This window comes from Solanum stenotomum, chromosome 1 (assembly GCF_019186545.1).
Source record: "Solanum stenotomum isolate F172 chromosome 1, ASM1918654v1, whole genome shotgun sequence".
NCBI lineage: Eukaryota > Viridiplantae > Streptophyta > Magnoliopsida > Solanales > Solanaceae > Solanum > Solanum stenotomum.
Window position 1 is genome coordinate 51,118,574 of NC_064282.1, and position 19,567 is coordinate 51,138,140.

General features: G+C 44.1%; 1 pseudogene; it reads right to left on the reverse strand.

The window, feature by feature from the left end:
• Positions 1 to 1,944: 1,944 nt before the first annotated feature.
• Positions 1,945 to 15,441, reverse strand: LOC125854081 (uncharacterized; annotated as a pseudogene).
• Between the last annotated feature and the right edge of the window lie 4,126 nt (positions 15,442 to 19,567).

Consider the following 19,567-nt stretch of genomic DNA (forward strand, 5'->3'; position numbering starts at 1 on the left):
TTGAAGAATCCTTCATATTATATCATCAACATTCATGAGTGTCATCAACACATCTCTGGATTTCCATACATCTCATAACTCAAACTTTAAAGCATCGATTCATCAATTCTCCATAGTTGGACATTTTGTCAAACACCTTGAAGGCATGTAATGGAATCAAAGAGCATGGAAAATAGGGTAGTAATTATGCAACCAAACCAGTGAACAACCTACAACAACACCTTTACATTCATAACATGATCACATTATCTTCATTGAATTCTCATTCGTATAATGTCATGATAACACTCCAATTTCTCATACTATGCCTTTAAGGCCATAAGCCTCACATACCAATACACCAACAATACACCATAAAATAAGCATGGGTAATGACATACTTCAACAATCTAAAGACCTTTAAACAAGTTTGATTCATATACATTCATTATCTAGCAACCCACTTCATAAAGGCATAAACTAGGAATAGAGAGAAATCATGGGTTCATGGAGTATTTTCATCTTAAATCGTCAATACAACAACAATATAACCATAAAGTGCCATTAGAAACCTTTTAAAACCATTTGGTGGAAGAACCCATGAGATTGAGTGAAAACCTAGATTTTTCATACTTTGAAATAACTTTGGATTTGGCTCCTTGAATGGAAAATTAGACAAGGATCAAGACCACCATACCTTTGCTATGATCTCCCACGAAATTTGATGAAGAAAGCCTTGAATCCAAAGCCCTAGCTCCCACTTCTTCTTCTTCTTAAATGGAGGATTGTAGAGAGGGAAATGTTTTTAGGGATGGGAATGAACTAATGGTATATAGGAAATAATATAAGTCCTTCGAAAAAAATGGTCCAACAGTTAGAAAAAATTTCAGGCGGGTGAACAGTAAATGAACAGTAAAATCAGCTACTGGAATTTGCCTTTTTCTGCCGGACAGATTTTACGAAAATGGGCATAACTTCTTCGTCCGAACTCCGAATGAGGTGAAACGAAGTGAGTTAGGTAGCTAACTCAAAGGGCTTTCCATGGATATATTATTGGCCACCCAAATAATTTGTGTGCTAGAAGATATGACCCTCCAAAGTAGACCCTCGAAAAAGGCTTCACTTGGAAATTTCGGATTTTGATACGGTTGCTCTAAAATTTGGGTTAGACCCATTTCCCACTCAATTTGACCCCCTAAACAAGAATATGAAGTCGGATTTTCGAAAAACGAAACGGATCTTTTAATATACAGCTAAACAAGTTTCCGGTAACTTCCGAAGCACATTTTTAAGAACTTTTGATTCAAATTCAAATATAATCATTTCCTTAAGTTCTCGACTCTAAACTCACATGTGAGGCTCTAGTTTCACTCTATCATTTTCCGAGTCGTTACACCTACTCACATCACGCACATAGGCCAAATATGATAAGCATCCACTAGCCACTAGCCTTCTAGCACGAATAAAAGAGGTAACCCCAACTGGTGTGCTACCACGAGATCCCTGCCACACCACCGGAGGAATACCGGGAATGGCTAAGGTAACGGTCTTAGAAAAGCAATCTAAAACAGCGCGATAAGGGGATAACCAGTGCATGCCCAGAATCACATCGAAATCAACCATGTCAAGCAATATAAGAACATCCCGGGTGTTACGCCCTTGGATAGTAACTAAGCAAGATCGAAATACCTGATCCACTACTAAAGACTCACCCACGGGGGTCGACACACGCAACCGAGCTACCAAAGGCTCAGACATCATACTCAATTGAGAGGCATAGTAAACAGAAACATACGAAAAAGTAGAGCCTGGATCAAATAAAGCCAAGGCGGGCTGCAGGCATAAAAGAATAGTACATGTGATCACATCGTCTGATGCCTCAGCCTCCGCCCTCGCTGGAGCTGCATAGAAATGGCCATGTCTGCCTCTGCCGTGACCACCAAACCTACCACCTGTCTTGCCTCTTCAGGGACCACCCCGTATACCCTGCTGACCACCTCTACGGTCCTGAACCTGACCACGGCCTCTAACTCGAGGTGCTGGTAAAGCTGGAGGAGCTGCATGAGGAGCGGAAGCAATCCGACTATGCTGACGGTAGTCCCTGGCCCAATAACCCATCTCACCACACTCATAGCAACCCTGTCGAGGGCGACTACCAGAAGAACGACTACCATGGCCTAAAGAACCCGACTGAAACACCTTACGGCCCCGACTCAAACTAGCCTCACTCCGACCACCATCTAATGCCTGAAGAGAGGCCTGTGTAGGTCTGCTAGACTAACCCTATCGAAACCGTCGTCCGGCCCTGTCATTATAATCTCTAGACCAGGGTGGGAGTCACTGTAGTTGCCCTCATGCCTAGCCCTCTTCTTGCTGCCCCCTTGGGCCTCGCGATGAAAATGCTCCATAGTACTAGCATGGTCAACTACGTCTAGAAACGATTGACCCGCAGAAACTAAGGAATGGGTCTCAAGCCGAAGCTGCAATCTCAACCCACGAACAAAACACCTAACTCGCTCCTCCTCTATAGATAATATCATCTCGGCATGACGAGAGAGCTCGTGGAACCTAGTCTCGTACTTTGCCACCGACATGGAGCCCTGCTCCAACCTGCAGAACTAATCCCTGAGGCGGTTTCTAACGCTGCGATAGATAAACTTTGCCAAGAAGGCCTCAAAAAACTCATCCCATGATTCCGATGGAGATCCAACTGGCCTGGTCTGAATGAATGTGTGCCACCACTTCCTGACTGGCCCATCTAGCTAGTAAGCGATGAAGTCAGCCCCTCTAGACTTCACACGGCCCAAAGTGTGAAGCCTCTCACGACAAGTAGTAAGAAACTCGTGGGCATCTTCACCCACAGCCCTAGAAAACTTCGGTGGTGTCTACCTGAGAAACAGACCAAGCATCTTTTGGTCCTCAAGTGGCATAGGTCTATCCGCTGCCAAGGGCTGTACTCCTTCAGGTGGTACCTGGACCTGAGGTGCCCTCACAGGCTGATCCTGCGGTACTAGTGCTGGTGTAGTTGAGGTGAGTGGCTGTTGCATCCCCCCAAGCACACCTAAGTCCTGAGAAATAGCGGCCTGAAAATCTGGAGTCAAAACTAGTTCAGGTGGCAGCTGGGCTGGCCACGGCCCCACCGGCTGATCTGGTATACGAAGTGCTGAAGGTCTGCTACTAGCTATGGATCCTCCTCTCTCTCTTGGAATGATGTTGCGGCCCCATCTCGACCTCGGGGTCAGCGTCTACCCCAAGCTGGGGCTCTGTCTACAGGCTTGGGTGCATTACCCCCAGCTCACCATCTCGCGAGCAAGCCATCCTGCGAAAGAGTGAAACAAGAGAGATCTTAAGGAACCAGTAAGACACATGCTGCACGAAAGTGAAACAAAACACGAAATCTTTCTAAGGACATCCTGTGGTCTCCCGAAGATAAGTTACAGACGTCTCCGCAAGACTCTATTAGACGATAGCTCTGTACAAGTGAGACCGGTGAACCTAAGGCTCTGAAACCAACTTGTCACGACCCGATTTCTCGAGTCATGATGACACCTACCACACCATACCAATAGGTAAGCCAACCCGTGACCCAGAATATTAAGCAATGAGCGAAAGGGCAGAAACTAACGATAACAATAATATAAACAAGAATAACAAGGCAGAAGAAACCCAAAATAAATATATACAGAAATCCCTCCCAGAACCTGGAAGTCACTAGTACAGAGCTATCTAATAAAAAGTACAAGTCCCAAAAGTAGACCACAACAGAGTGTGTCTCAAAGGTAACAAGACTAGCTAAAACAAAAGAAGGAGACAGAACAAACCCCAAAATAGCAAGTGCTCGCCCTCATCTCTGAATCACAGCTGCAAAAAAAGTTTGGAACTAATCACCACTGGTAACTGGTACTGGGATCTGCATCACGAAATAGATACAGAGCGTAGCATGAGTACCAACACAATAGGTACTCAGTAGGCATCACAGGCCGACTGAGCAAAAAGGGTAAAAACAATAAGAAAGGATAAAATCTAGACACAGAGAGGTCAAAGCGGTTAAGAAAAGAAAGCACACGAGCATACCAGAAACAAACTAAGTACAACTAAACTAAACCTAACTGGACCCCATATGCCCAGAAGGTACACTCATGCGCAAGCTCAAATAAAACCTGAACGAACCACCATAAGCCCGACAGGTACACAGAAAAGCTAAGTCTATTGAGACCGAAGAAAATCGAGCTCCCAGCCTAAAGTAACTAAGATAATCCATCATACTCCACCCAGCCAGCCGTGCACTCACAGCCCNCGTAGCATGAGTACCAACACAATAGGTACTCGATAGGCATCATAGGCCGACTGAGCAAAAAGGGTAAAAACAATAAGAAAGGATAAAATCTAGACACAGAGAGGTCAAAGCGGTTAAGAAAAGAAAGCACACGAGCATACCAGAAACAAACTAAGTACAACTAAACTAAACCTAACTGGACCCCATATGCCCAGAAGGTACACTCATGCGCAAGCTCAAATAAAACCTGAACGAACCACCATAAGCCCGACAGGTACACAGAAAAGCTAAGTCTATTGAGACCGAAGAAAATCGAGCTCCCAGCCTAAAGTAACTAAGATAATCCATCATACTCCACCCAGCCAGCCGTGCACTCACAGCCCAGCAAGAAAGAGGGACCCGTGAGTGAGGTAGATATCGCGATTCGTCCTACCATTCAATCTGCTCCCTGCCCAGCAAGAAAGAGCGAACCGGTGACACCCAGCCAGCAGCACACTCCCAGCCCGGCTAGAAAGAGAGGCCCAGGGGAGATCGCCGATATCACCGAGTCTACCCAGCCAACGATACGTTCCCAGCCCAGCTAGAAAGAACGACTCCGGAGGTGATGGTATTTCCAATAGGATTCAATCCAACAACAACCACCGTGGAACGCCGTCTACTCTAAGACATCACAGAAAAGGCTCCAAGCCTATACTATCTCAATCCCACGCCTCAGTGATGCACCAAACGTTCGAGAATGCGTCGGAACCGTAGAATGAGTGGGAGAAGATACAGAAGTGCAGCAAGTAGCGATAACGCCTAATCTAATGCTCATCCTATCAGACTCAAGTCTACTATTCCAGTCTACAAGGAGCTAAGTCATCCGAACGATGTCGGTAGCAAGTCAAGGCTATCCAGCCCACACGGTCATAAGTCTAAGGCAATTCTAGCCTAACCTAGACTAAGGACATCATGCTTACAGTTAAGGATGAACAAGGCATACAATACATAGCATACAAGCATACAATAGCATTTAGCACATAAGCATGCAACTCTACTGAGCCGTTTAACATGATACTATACCCGAAATGTGGCCAATCGATCCTAACATGAGGTATCTAATCAAGGTAAGGTAGTAAACTGGTACCCACCCCCAATTCACTCCAATCGACATGTTTTTACCCAATTAAGCTCAATCTAAAAGAAAGGAAGTCGTAGCCTACCTTAAGGTCGATCGCGCACTCTCCATATCAATTTACCAAAGCTTTTTCTTCTCGAACGACCTTTGAACGCTATCACTCTATCAAATATAGGGTCACAACGTTAGTACGATCGTCTAGACACCAAACTCACAACAAACGGAGATGGGCTATTTTGGAGTCAAAACGAGAATCGTGGGACCCGCAGTGAAGTTTCTAAATTTACTCCGTCAAGAGACCCTAAACAGCACCCCAACTTATGTTCCAAAATGGAACACAATTCGAGGCTCAACAACATAGAAAAAACCAACAAGCAAGAAACCACACTTTAATTACTAAAAAAAGAAAGCAACAGCAGTCCAAACTCGGAATAAATGAAAATCAAAAAGTGCCCAGCACTCTTTGAACACTCTACGATCAAGTCTCGACAATTCTCAACACGTGGGACTTCGAATCACCCAAAACGGAGCAAAAATGAGAGAGATATGACAAAAATAAGAATGCTAAAAACAAAGTCTCAAAAAAGGGGTACAGCAGTCAGGTAAATTGCGAAATTACCTCGAACTAAGCGCACCCAACAACTTCCGAACACTCTACAGCAAAGCCACCAAAAATACGAACTCCCGCACTTAGAATCACCTAATTTGGATAGATGAGAGAGTTACGAGAGTTTGAAGGTTTGGAAAAGGTTGTTTTTCTGCATTAAATAGCAGATTTGCTGCAAATTTTTTTCCAAAACTAAAAACTCCGACGGGTTGCTCCGAACTCGTTCGGGACCCCGTGCACGCAAAAGAGATATGCAACCATACCAAATTCGATATTCCAGACTTAACAGCGCAGTCGAAATTTCCATCAAAGGTCATCTCGATAAAAAGTGGGTCCCACTTCCAAAGGCCATTTTAAGTCAAAACCCACTAAAGGGATCGGAAAGATATCGAAAACCTCGGGACACAAAAGAAGGGTCAATCTACACCAAACTCCACATTCCGAAGCTAACCGCGCTGACAGAATTCTCATCCGAGCGCGTTTACTCAGAATGTTGACCAAAGTCAAACTTAGGCTTAAACTTAAAGTTAAAACGCCTAATTGCACCGACTCACACTGAAAACCTTGGGAGTCATGTCGACCATGCTACTAGCCTACAATGACCTTTTCGGAGCTGATGGAATCGTCAGAATTGGAATCCGTTATCATCTTGTTGAACTTTTGATCGAAAATAATTGTTCAAGGTTCATAAGCTCCAAAACACAAAAACTCGCACCAAGACCAAACGAATTACTAGGTGACCGAACTGTCAGTCCCAGCAAATCATAAATGACTTGGGGTTGCTACAGGAATGCTCTAAACGACACACAGAAGGCAAGACAAAGAAATGACCTGGAGGGTCATTACAATATCCACTACTAAAAAGGACTTTCGTCCGCGAAAGTAAGGGTCAAGTAGTACCTGAAGGCTCAAACAAGCTGGGAAATTGCTCTCGCATCTCCTGCTCGGTCTCCCCGGTAGCCTCATCGACTGGGCGATGCCTCCAACGGAACTTAACAATAGGAATGGCTCTCAAGCGCAATCTCCTCACATCTTTGGCTAGAAAGGCAACTGGTTCCTCTACAAATGTCAAACTATCATCCAACTCGACTATATCATACTGGAGCACTTTGGACTCATCAAAAACATCTCGCCGCAACATCGAGACATGGAAAACCGAGTGGATGGCTAAAAATGCTGGAGGTAGGGCCAACTCATAAGCAACCTCCCCAACTGTCCGGAGTATCTCAAATGGCCCAATGTACCTGGGGCTAAGCTTGCCCCGCCTCCCAAACCTCATCACGCCCTTCATGGGCGACACACGGAGGAATACCCGATCACCAACAGAGAATCTCAAAGGTCGGCACCTCCGATCCGTATAACTCTGGTGCCTACACTAAGCTGTCCTGAGCCTATCCTGAATCACCCTCACCTGATCCAGGGTCTCCTAAAGCAAATCTGTACCACGCGGCCTAGGCTCTATATACTCAAACCGACCAACTGGAGAGCAACAACACCTACCAAATAATGCCTTGAATGAGGCCATCTGAATACTAGAGTGGTAGTTGTTGTACGGAAACTCCGCCAAAGGTAAGAACTAGTCCCACTGACCTCTGAAATCCATGACAGAGGTCCGCAACAGATCCTCAGGGACTTGAATAGTACGCTTTGACTGGCTATTTGTCTGCGAGTGGAAGTTGTGCTAAGGCCAATCCGAGTGCCCAACTCATTCTGAAAGGTCCTCCAAAAGCTAGACGTGAACTGAGAACCCCGATCTGACATAATAGAAACTGGCACCCCATGAAGTCGAACCATCTCCCGAATGTAGATACGAGCCAACCTTTCAGCGCTATGTGAAGACTGAACAGGAAGGAAATGTATTAACTTGGTCAATCGATCAACGATAACCCAAATGTTGTCAACACCTCTAAAAGTCTGAGGCAACCCCACAATGAAGTCCATAGTGATACGCTCCCACTTACACTCCGGAATGGGTAATCTCTGAAACTCACCACCAAGCCTCAAATGCTCGGCCTTAACCTGTTTACAGCACAAGCAACGGGAAACAAAGTCAGCAATATCTCTCCTCATGCCACTCCACCAGTTATGCTGCCTCAAATCACGATACATCTTCGCTGTGTCCGGATGGATAGAGTATCTAGACTCATTGCCCTCAGAAAGTATCAACTGTATCAAATCCCAAACTCTCGGAACACAAATGCGGCGGGCGAATCTCAATAATCCATCAGGATCTAAGGTAGCCTGACCACCATCACCTGCTAACAGTCGATCTCTAAGGGCCACCAAGGCCTCATCCTCAAACTGACAACCACAGATCCTATCAAGCAAGGAAGACTGAACTCCCAAACGGGCCAAGACACGTCTAGGATCTGAGATATCCAACCGAACCATGCTATTGGCTAAAAACTGAATGTCCATTGCTAAGGGTCGCTCCTCAACAGATAAGAAGGCTAGGCTACCCATACTCACCGCCTTTCGGCTCAAGGCGTCCGCTACCACATTCTACTTGCCCGGATGACAGAGAATAGAGAGGTCAGAGTCCTTCAGGAGCTCAATCCAACGACGCTACCTCGAATTAAGATCCTTCTGGCTCATGATGTACTGAAGACTCTTGTGATTGGTATAGATCTCACATCGAACTCAATACAAGTAGTCCCTTCAAATCTTAAGTGCGAAAACTACCGCCGCCAACTCTAAGTCATGGGTGGGGTAGTTGTGCTCATGAATCTTAAACTGCCTCGACGCATAAGCAATAACCCGCCCCTACTGCATCAATACACAACCCAAACCAACGTCGGATGCGTCAAAATAAACCGTGAAGCCCTCGCCCTCAACATGAAGAGTCAATATAGGAGCGGTGGTCAATAACTCCTTGAGCCTCAAAAAGATCGCCTGATACTCCTCTAACCAAACAAAGGGAACATCAACACGAGTCAACCGGGTCAGAGGTGCTGCCAAGGTAGAGAAACCCTCCACAAATCGATTGTAGTAGCCTGCTAGTCTGACGAAGCTCTAAATCTCAGTAACTGAGGTGGGTCTAGCCCAATCACGAATAGCCTCAATCTTCGCCGGATCTACCATAATGCCCTCCTTAGATACAACATGCCCCAAGAACGTTACTGAGTCTAACCAAAACTGGCCCTTTGAGAACTTGGCATAAAGCCGCTGATCTCTCAAAGTCTAGAGCACAACTCTCAAATGCTGCTCATGATCACCCCTATTCCGCGAGTATATCAAAATGTCATCAATGAAGACTATGACGAAGGAATCAAGATAAGGCCTGAGCACGCGCGTCATCAAGTTCATAAAGTTAGCAGGGGAATAAGTCAACCCAAATGACATCACCAAGAACTCATAATGGCCACACCGAGTCCTAAATGCAGTCTTAGAGATGTCTGATGTCCTAATCCTCAACTGGTGGTAACCGGACCTCAAATCAATCTTAGAGAACACTGAAGCTCCCTGTAGCTGGTCAAATAGGTCATCAATCCTAGGTAGAGGATATCGATTCTTCACTGTCACCTTATTCAACTGTCTAAAGTCAATGCACATGCGCATAGTACCGTCCTCCTTCTTAACAAAAAGAACGGGAGCGCCCCAAGGTGATACACTAGGTCTGATAAATCCTTTACCCAAGAGATCCTGAAGTTGAACACTGAGCTCCTTGAGCTCTACAGGAGCCATCCGATATGGTGGAATAGAAATAAGTCGAGTACCTGGCTCAAGCTCAATCGGAAAATCAATATCACGCTTTGGGGGTAGGCCAGGTAGGTCAGTAGGAAACACATCTAAGAAGTCATGAACAATAGGAACTGACTCAACCAGAGGAACCTCCCCACTCACATCACGCACATAGGCCAAATATGATAAGCATCCACTAGCCACTAGCCTCCTAGCACGAATAAAAGAGATAACCCCAACTTGTGTGCTACCACGAGATCCCTCCCACAACACCGGAGTGATACCATGAATGGCTAAGGAAACGGTCTTAGAAAAGCAATCTAAAATAGCGCGATAAGAGTTAACTAGTCCATGCCCAGAATCACATCGAAATCAACCATGTCAAGCAATATAAGGTCAGCCCGGGTGTCACGCCCTTGGATAGTAACTAAGCAAGATCGAAATACCTGATCCACTACTAAAAACTTACCCACGGGGGTCGACACACGCAACGGAGCTACCAAAGGCTCAGACATCATACTCAATCGAGAGTCATAGTATGTAGAAACATAAGAAAAGTAGAGTCTGGATCAAATAAAACCAAGGCGGGCTGCTGATATAAAAGAATAGTACCTGTGATCACATCGTCCGATGCCTCAGCCTCCGCCCTCACTGAAGCTGCATAGAAATGGTCATGTCTGCCTCTATCGTGACCACCAAACCTACCACCTGTCCTACCTCCTCGGGGACCACCCCTTATACCCTGTTGCCCACCTCTACGGTCCTGACCCTGACCACAGCCTCTAACTCGAGGTGCTGGTAAAGCTGGAGGAGCTGCATGAGGAGCGGAAGCAATCCGACAATGCTGACGGTAGTCCCTGGCCCAATAACCCATCTCACCACACTCATAGCAACCGTGTCGAGGGCGACTACCAGAAGAACGACTACCATGGCCTGAAGAACCCGACTGAAACACCTCGCGGCCTTGACTCGAACTAGCCTCACTCCGACCACCATCTAATGCCTGAAGAGAGGCCTGTGTAGGTCTGCCAGACTGACCCTATCGAAACCGTCGTTCGGCCCTATCATCATAATCTCTAGACCTGGGGCGGGAGTCACTATAGTTGCCCTCATGCCTAGCCCTCTTCTCGTTGACCCCTTGGGCCTCGCGACAAAGATGCTCCATAGTACTAGCATGGTCAACTACGCCTAAAAAAGATCGACCCGCAGAAACTAAGGACTGGGTCTCAAGCCGAAGCTGCAATCTCAACCCACGAAAAAAGCACCTAACTCGCTCCTCCTCTATAGGTAATATCATCTCGGCATCACGGGAGAGCTCGTGGAACCTAGTCTCGTACTCTGCCACCGACATGGAGCCCTGCTCCAATCTGCACAACTGATCCCTGAGGTGGTCTCTGATGCTACGAGGGATAAACTTGGACATGAAGGCCTCAGAAAACTCATCCCACGATACCGGTGGAGATCCAACTGGCCTGTTCTGAATAAAGTGCACCACCACTTCCTGGCTGGCCCATCTAGCTGGTAAGTAATGAAGTCGGCCCCTCTAGACTCCACAAGGCCCAAAGTGTGAAGCCTCTCACGACAAGTAGTAAGAAACTCGTGGGCATCTTCACCCACAGCCCCAGAAAACCTTGGTGGTGTAAACCTGAGAAACACACCAAGCAACTTCTAGTCCTCAAGCAGCATAGGTCTATCCGCTGCCAAGGGTTGTACTCCCTTAGGTAGTACCTGGACCTGAGGTGCCCACACTGTAGGCTGATCCTGCGGTACTAGTGCTGGTGTAGCTGGGGCGGGTGGCTACTTATCCCCCAAGCACACCTAAGAGCTGAGAAATAGCAGCCTGGAGATCTGGAGTCAAAACTAGTTCGGGTGGCGGCTGGGCTAACCCCGGCCCCACCGGCTAATCTGGTATATGAAGTGTTGAAGGGTCTGTCACTGGCTCTGGATCCTCCTCTCTCTCCTTGTCTGATGTTGCGGCCCCATCTCGACCTCGGGGTCGGCGTCTACCCCAAGCTGGGGATCTATGTGCAGGCCTGGGTGCATCACCCCCAGTCGTGCCACCTCGCATGCGAGCCATCCTGCGAAAGAGTGAAACAAGTGAGATCTTAAGGAACCAATAAGACACATGTTGCACGAAAGTGAAACAAAAGAGGAAATCTTTCTAAGGACATCCTGTAGCCTCCCGAAGATAAGTTACAGACGTCTCCGCACCGATCCGCAATACTCTACAAGACGTTTGCTCTATACAAGTGAGACCGGTGAACCTGAGGCTGTGATACCAACTTGTCACGACCCGATTTCTCGAGTCATGATGACACTTACAGCACCCTACCAATAGGTAAGCCAACCCGTAACCCAAAACATTAAGTAATAAGCAAAAGGGCATAAACTAACGATAACAATAATGTAAACAAGAATAACAAGGCGGAAGCAACGCAAAATAAATATATATAGAAATCCCTCCTAGAACCTGGAGGTCACTAGTACAGAGGTATCTAATAAAAAGTACAAGTCCCAAAAGTGGACCACAACAGAGCGTGTCTCAAAGGCAACAAGACTAGCTAAAACAAAAGAAGGAGACAGAACAAACCCCAAAACGCCAAGTGCTCGCCCTCGTCTCCGAATCACAGCTGCAAAAGAAGGTTGGAACTAATCACCGCTGGTAACTGGTAACTGGTACTGGGACCTACATCATGAAATAGATGCAGAGCGTAGCATGAGTACCAACACAATAGGTACTCAGTAGGCATCATAGGCTGACTGAACAAAAAGGGTAAAAACAATAAGAAATGATAGAATCTAGACACAGAGAAGTCAAAGCGGATAAAAAAAGAAAGCACTCAAGCATAACAGAAACAAACTAAGTACAACTAAACTAAACCTAACTGGACCCCATATGCCCAGAAGGTACACTCGTGCACAAGCTCAAATAAAACCTAAACGAACCCCCATAAGCTCGACTAGTACACAGAAAAGCTAAGTCTACTGATAAAGAAGAAAATCGAGCTCCCAACCGAAAGTAACTAAGATAATCCATCAGACTCCACCCAGCTAGCATTGCACTCTCAGCCCAGCTAGAAAAAGTGACCCTAGGGGGCACCCAACCAAACAGTCCACTCCTAGCCCAGCTAGAAAGAGGGACCCGTGAGTGAGGTAGGTATCGCGAGTCGTCCTACCATCCAGTCAGCTCCTAGCACAGCTAGAAAGAGCGACCCGGGGATACCCAGCAAGCAGCACACTCCAGCCAAGCTACAAAGAGAGACCCGGGGTTGATCGCCGATATCACCGAGTCTACCCAGCCAGTGATACGTTCCCAGCCCAGCTAAAAAGAACGACCCCGAGGGTGATGGTATCTCCAATAGGATTCAATCCAACAACAACCACTGCGGAACGCCGTCCACTCTAAGACATCACAGAAAAGGCTCCAAGCCTATACTATCTCAATCCCACGCCTCAAGTGATGCACCAAACCTTCGAAAATGCGTCGAAACTGCATAATGAGTGGGAGAAGATACCGAAGTGCAGCAAGTAGCGATAATGCCTAATCTAAGTCTCAAACTATCAGACCCAAGTCTGCTTTTCCAGTCTACAAGGAGCTAAGTCATCCGAACGACATCGGCAGCAAGTCAAGGCTATCCAACCCACACGGTCATAAGTCTAAGGCAATGCTAGCCTAACCTAGACTAAGGACATCATGCTTACGGTTAAGGATGAACAAGGCATACAATACATAGCATACAAGCATATAATAGCATTTAGCACATAAGCATGCAACTCTACTAAGCCGGTTAACTTGATACAATACCCGAAATGTGGCCAATCGATCCTAACATGAGGTATCTAATCAAAGTAAGGTAGTAAACTGGTACCCACCTCCAATTCACTCCAATCGACATGTTTTTACCCAATTAAGCTCAATCTAAAAGAAAGGAAGTTGTAGCCTACCTTAAGGTCGATCGCGCGCTCTCCAAATTACTTTACCGGAGCTTTTCCTTCCCAAACAACCTTTGAACGTTGTCACTCTATCAAATATAGGGTCACAACATTAGTACGGTTGTTTAGAAACCAAAATCACAACAAACGGAGACGGGTCAATTTTGTAGTCAAAACAAGAATCGTGGGACCCGCAGCGAAGTTTCCGAATTTACTCCGTCAACAGACCTTACACAGCACCCCAAACTTATGTTCCAAAATGGAACACAATTCGAGGCTCAAAAACATAGAAAAAACCAACAAGCAAGAAACCACACTTTAATCACTAAAAAAAGAAAGCAGCAGCAGTCCAAAAGGAATAAATGAAAATTGAAAGGTGCCCAACACTCTTTGAACACTCTACGACTAAGTCCTGACAATTCTCAACACGTGAGACTTGGAATCACCCAAAATCGAGCTAAAATGAGAGAGATATGATCAAAACAAGAATGTTAAAAACAAAGTCTCAAAAAGGGGTACAGCAGTCAGGTAAATCACGAAATTACCTCGAACTACGTGCACCCAACAACTTCCGAACACTCTACAGCAAAGCCACCGAAAATACGAAGCTCCCGCACTTAGAATCACCTAATTCGGATAAAAGATGAGAGAGTTATGAGAGTTTGAAGGTTTGGAAAAGGTTGCTGTTTTTCTGCATTAAATAGCAGATTTGCTGCAATTTTTTTTTCCAAAACTAAAAACTCCGACGGGGTACTCCGAACTTGTTCGGGACCCCGTGCACGCAAACGAGATATGAAACCATACGAAATTTGATATTCTGGACTCAACGGTGCAGTCGAAATTTCCATCAAAGGTCATCTCGATAAAAAGTGGGTCCCACTCCCAAAGGCCATTTTAAGTCAAAACACACAAAAGGGATCAGAAAGATATCAAAAATCTTGGAACACAAAAGAAGGGTCAATCTAGATCAAACTCTACATTCTGGAGCTAACCGCGCTGACAGAATTTTCATCCGAGCGCGTTTACTCAGAATGTTGACCAAAGTCAAACTTAGGCTTAAACTTAAAGTTAAAATGCCTAATTGCACCGACTCACACTGAAAATCTCAGGAGTCATGTCGACCATGCTACTAGCCTAAAATGACCCTTCCGGAGCTGTTGGAATCGTCATAAACTCAATTAGATAATTAAAACAATTGTGACGCGGAAATTACCCCAAGAACTCAAAGTCATCATACCAAAACTCTAAATAGTTAAACTTGAGATGCAACCCCGAAACTGAACATCAACTATAACCTATAAGTCTATGCCTGAATAAATGGACAAGAAGATGCATAAGAATCCATGGTAGCCTGAAAGATGGAGCTCACCCTTGGACTCGAAATTAGATGTCTCTCCACAGAGGTCTTGAAATAACCACCGGAAAATGTCCTGTACTCAACATAAAAGAAAAATGTGTGCAATACCAGTACACAAACCATAGAGTACTGGTAGGATCACATAGCCAGAGATATGAATATAAATGGTCACTACAATTTAGTAACATAGAACAATGTATAACATAACAACAATTATCAACCACATAGACTCTAAGTCACGTGTCATGAAACAATAACACTTGGGTCAAATAATGCATAACTACATGTCCCACATGATCACAATGCAAATATCGTATCATCTCAAGAAACTAAAAATCACATATATGGTTCTCTCACGGAACCCAAACCCTGGTTGTTAGTGTGCCGACATGGTACCCGAGCATACATAGTTAGTTTACCAGTGTGGTACCCGAGTCATTCATTGTTAGCATACCAGCAGGGTGCCCAAGCCAACCAGTAATCACAAACATTCATCAACAATCACATAGCATAATGCCACTTGAAAATCACAAGTTCATTACATCAGATTACCTACATGATATCATTTCATATGTCTCCCTACCATGAATTGCAAAAATGATACTACGAAATAGTCGACATGCATATATACATAGTTGTAAACATTGTCATGAACCAAAAAATGTGTTTGATGGAATTCTTTTTATCCCACCAAGATATGAGTGCCTAAAACCAAAGATAATGATAAATATCGAAAGTAAAGAAAGAATACAAGTCTAGCACCATAATGTAATGCAAAAATCATAAGAAACTTAAATAAACTATAACACCTCAGAAATCTAACTAAGAATGAACAAGAGGAAAATAGTGGACCACAAGGGGGGCATAGACCGTGAATAGGACGACCCATCACCCTCATTGTGGCTCACAACCAACAACAAGGTGGAGGACCACGAACCCCTACAAGGGTCATAGAACTCCACACGGGCCACAGGTTGGCATTGAAAACAAACAAAAACCACCCAAGGATCTATGAGGAACCACAAACCACTAGACGGTCCGTGGAACCCCACACGGGCCGTTAAGTGGCCTGTGCAAAATGACCCCAGTACCGCTCCAACTTCTGTGAGGAACCACGGTTGCCCATACAGTCCGTGGTAGTCCGTGAATGGGCCCATGAAAGAGGACTGTCAGCTTTTAAGTCAGGGTCATTTTTATCTTTTCCCCTATGAGTTGGGCACTTAAACTACGTCATTTGATGCCTAAACTACGTCGTTTTACTCAGTCTAAGCCTAATAATCTAGTTAGAAGTAACCTAGAACCCTCATTTTCTTAAAATCATCTGACTTAAAAAGAAAAGGTTAGAAAGAGGCGACAATTTCTCCCAAGAACAAGCAAAGGTTTTCTTCAAGTTCAGCCCCGAAATTCAAAGGATTTCTCCGTAGTTTTCGTCAGCAAGTATGTTGGATTTCACTTTATTAGGTACCTAGAATTCAGTTAGTTCTTCGATTTCTCATAAACTTTTTTGACCTAAGGTTTCCATATTTTGAAGATTTGTTTTGATTTTAGCTGTTATAGTTTCCATTATCTAAATAAAATGTTTCTTGGTGAATTAGTATAGTTACATGCATAGAAATCAGAACCCTAGTTTGTGTAAATTTATCATACTTCATGAATTATACTTGCAAGGCAAATAAGACAAAAAATCTTTCTTCAAAATTCGAATACCATATCTTCAGTATACATATGTTGCATTCTCATTTAGCATACTAGTAGTTTGAGCTACTTAGTATTTCAGTGCATTTTAGCTTTTCATATTTAGCTGGAAGTAGACTTAAAACTCAGTTGGACTAGGGTTCAAGTACCCTTAAGTCCCAAAACTATGTGCCCACATAGGTTTATAAGTCCCCTCTGTTGGGCATCAATTTTAGTGATCACATCACAGTCATTCCTCTATACCCCTGGCAAGGTATATTGGGTCCTCTCGATAGGGCGTATACATTTAACTCCATATTAAGCTCACATGGTTTGTGTTGGTTAATTGGACCTCCCAGAGTCAGACTCTTATTGCATTCACCATATTTTAGCATTTACATCAATATACAGTTTAGCATGTTATCTTCATTATTAGTACTTGATCATTGCATCCAGTTTAGTTTAATTATACTTCAAAATAATTTATTTCATTGTTCAGCTTTTATATATATATATATATATATATATATATATATTGTTCAACTTAGAATATATACATCCTACATGCTCAGTACATTCAAAGTACTGACGCATACTTTTGTGCTACATCGTTTTATGATGTAGGTTTAGAAATTCAGCATCCAGATCACTTTTAGTTCGCCTCCCAGTCTGAATTCAGCAGCTTTAGTGGTGAGTCCTTATACTTCAAGGACAATAGACATTCTTTACTTTTCAATCTCTATTTCAATTTTCAGTCTTGATAGAGTTAGCCAGGGGCATGTCCCAGCAACTTAATTCAGTTAGAGGCTTTTCGGACAATAGAAGTAGATTCAGCTCGAGTTGTTAAGTGTTGTTTCAGTCATCACTAAACTCTTATAATGTCTTATATATTCAGACTAGTTGGATTTTCCCCATTCAAAAATCCACTATTTGTCACGACCCAAGCCTAGGGCCTAGACGTGACATGGCGAATGAGGAACCCGAAGGGGACCCAAACAAGCCTCTCAAACTTGTCATCACACTTCATCGGTCGCGAAAGTACAATCAACATTAATTAACGGGAAATAGGGACTAAGGGCAAACCATTTCAAAATGACGTCATAGAACAGAGTCAAGCTCATTTACAAAATACTTGTCCAACGCACACCTCTACATACATAGATAGGACGGGGGCCATGACATACTACCGGCTCCCCTCATAGTCAAAATACAATTGCAAGCTAAAGTCTCAAAACATAGGAGTAGGAAACATAACATAGCCCTCGAATCATTGAGGACGCACCAACAAACTCGGATAAGCACCGTACTAGCCACGTGAATGGAGAGAAGGATCAAGAGTAGCTCCGGTCCCTACATGGTGACATCATGTAGGCAAAATATGCGTTAGTACTTGGAATGTACTAAGTATGCGGGGTGCAACACAACAATAGACAAGGACACAATCGAAATACAAGAAATAGTTTCATAGGCATTATGAATAACAATATGAGGATGCATGATCAAAGTGAAGTCAAAACATGTTTAAGTAAATCTATACTAATAGTAGATATCATATGTGTATGCATGATCCAACCAATCTATAACCCCAACTTAGGATGGGGGATGCCGTTCACACCCGGACACCCTGGTGGCAAGGTATAAACCCCTCACATGGTTGATGTTGGTCACACCCCAAGCATCCTAGGTGGTGAGATATAAACCTCTCACATGGTTGATGTTGGTCACACCCCAAGCATCCTAGGTGGTGAGATATAAACCTCTCACATGGTTGATGTTGGTCACACCCCAAGCATCCTAGGTGGTGAGATATAAACCTCTCACATGGTTGTCCGGTTCTTTTCCCCCGGACCGGGCATGGTCATGCAACACTTTATATAGGAAATTCCCATTAGGCTCTAATGCAATCTCACGTATGGAATGAACATATACACAAGCTTAGTTTGTCATCAACACATCTCTGGATTGCCATACATCTCATAACTCAAGCTTTAAAGCATCGATTCATCAATTCTCCATAGTTGGACATTTTGTCAAACACCTTGAAGGCATGTAATGGAATCAAAGAGCATGGAAAATAGGGTAGTAATTATGCAGCCAAACCAGTGAACAACCTACAACAACACCTTTTAACACCCACAATACCACATGAAAATCTCCACATCCATTCCAAATTTAGATTCAAGTTCTAGAGTCACAACATGCTCAAAACAATCACTTTTCATGTTTAAAATTCAATGTGCAGGAAATTATTACAAAGAACAAGACTAATTTATGAATCTTAACTTAAACCATGAATTAGTGAGTAGAATAGAGTCTAGGCACTATGGGTGGAAGGACCCATGAGTTCAACACCACATACCTTGAGTTCTTATGAAGGTCTTGAGAGTGTCTTCAATGGAAGCTTGGAACTTGGAGCAAGAGTCTCTTCAATCTTGAGGAAGGTTTTGGATTAGGGTTCTTGAGAGAACTTGAGAGAAAATGTGTCTAAGTATGGGAGAGGTGTTTTGGGAAATGTTTTAGAGATGGGAATTGAACTAATGGTATATAGGAAATAACATATGCCCTTTGGAAAAATGGTCCAACACTTAGAAAAAAAAATGAGGCGGGTGAACAGTAAAAACGCTCACTGGAAATTGCATTTCCTGCCGGACAGATTTTACGAAAATGGGCATAACTTCTTCGTCCGAACTCCGAATGAGGTGAAACGAAGTGCGTTAGGTAGCTAACTCAAAGGGCTTTCCATGGATATGTTATGGGCCACCCAATTATTTGTGTGCTAGGAGATATGACCCTCCAAAGTAGACCCTCGAAAAAGGCTTCACTTGGAAATTTCGGATTTTGATACGGTTGCTCTAAAATTTGGGTTAGACCCATTTCCCACTCAATTTGACCCCCTAAACAAGAATATGAAGTCGGATTTTTGAAAAACAAAACGGATTATTT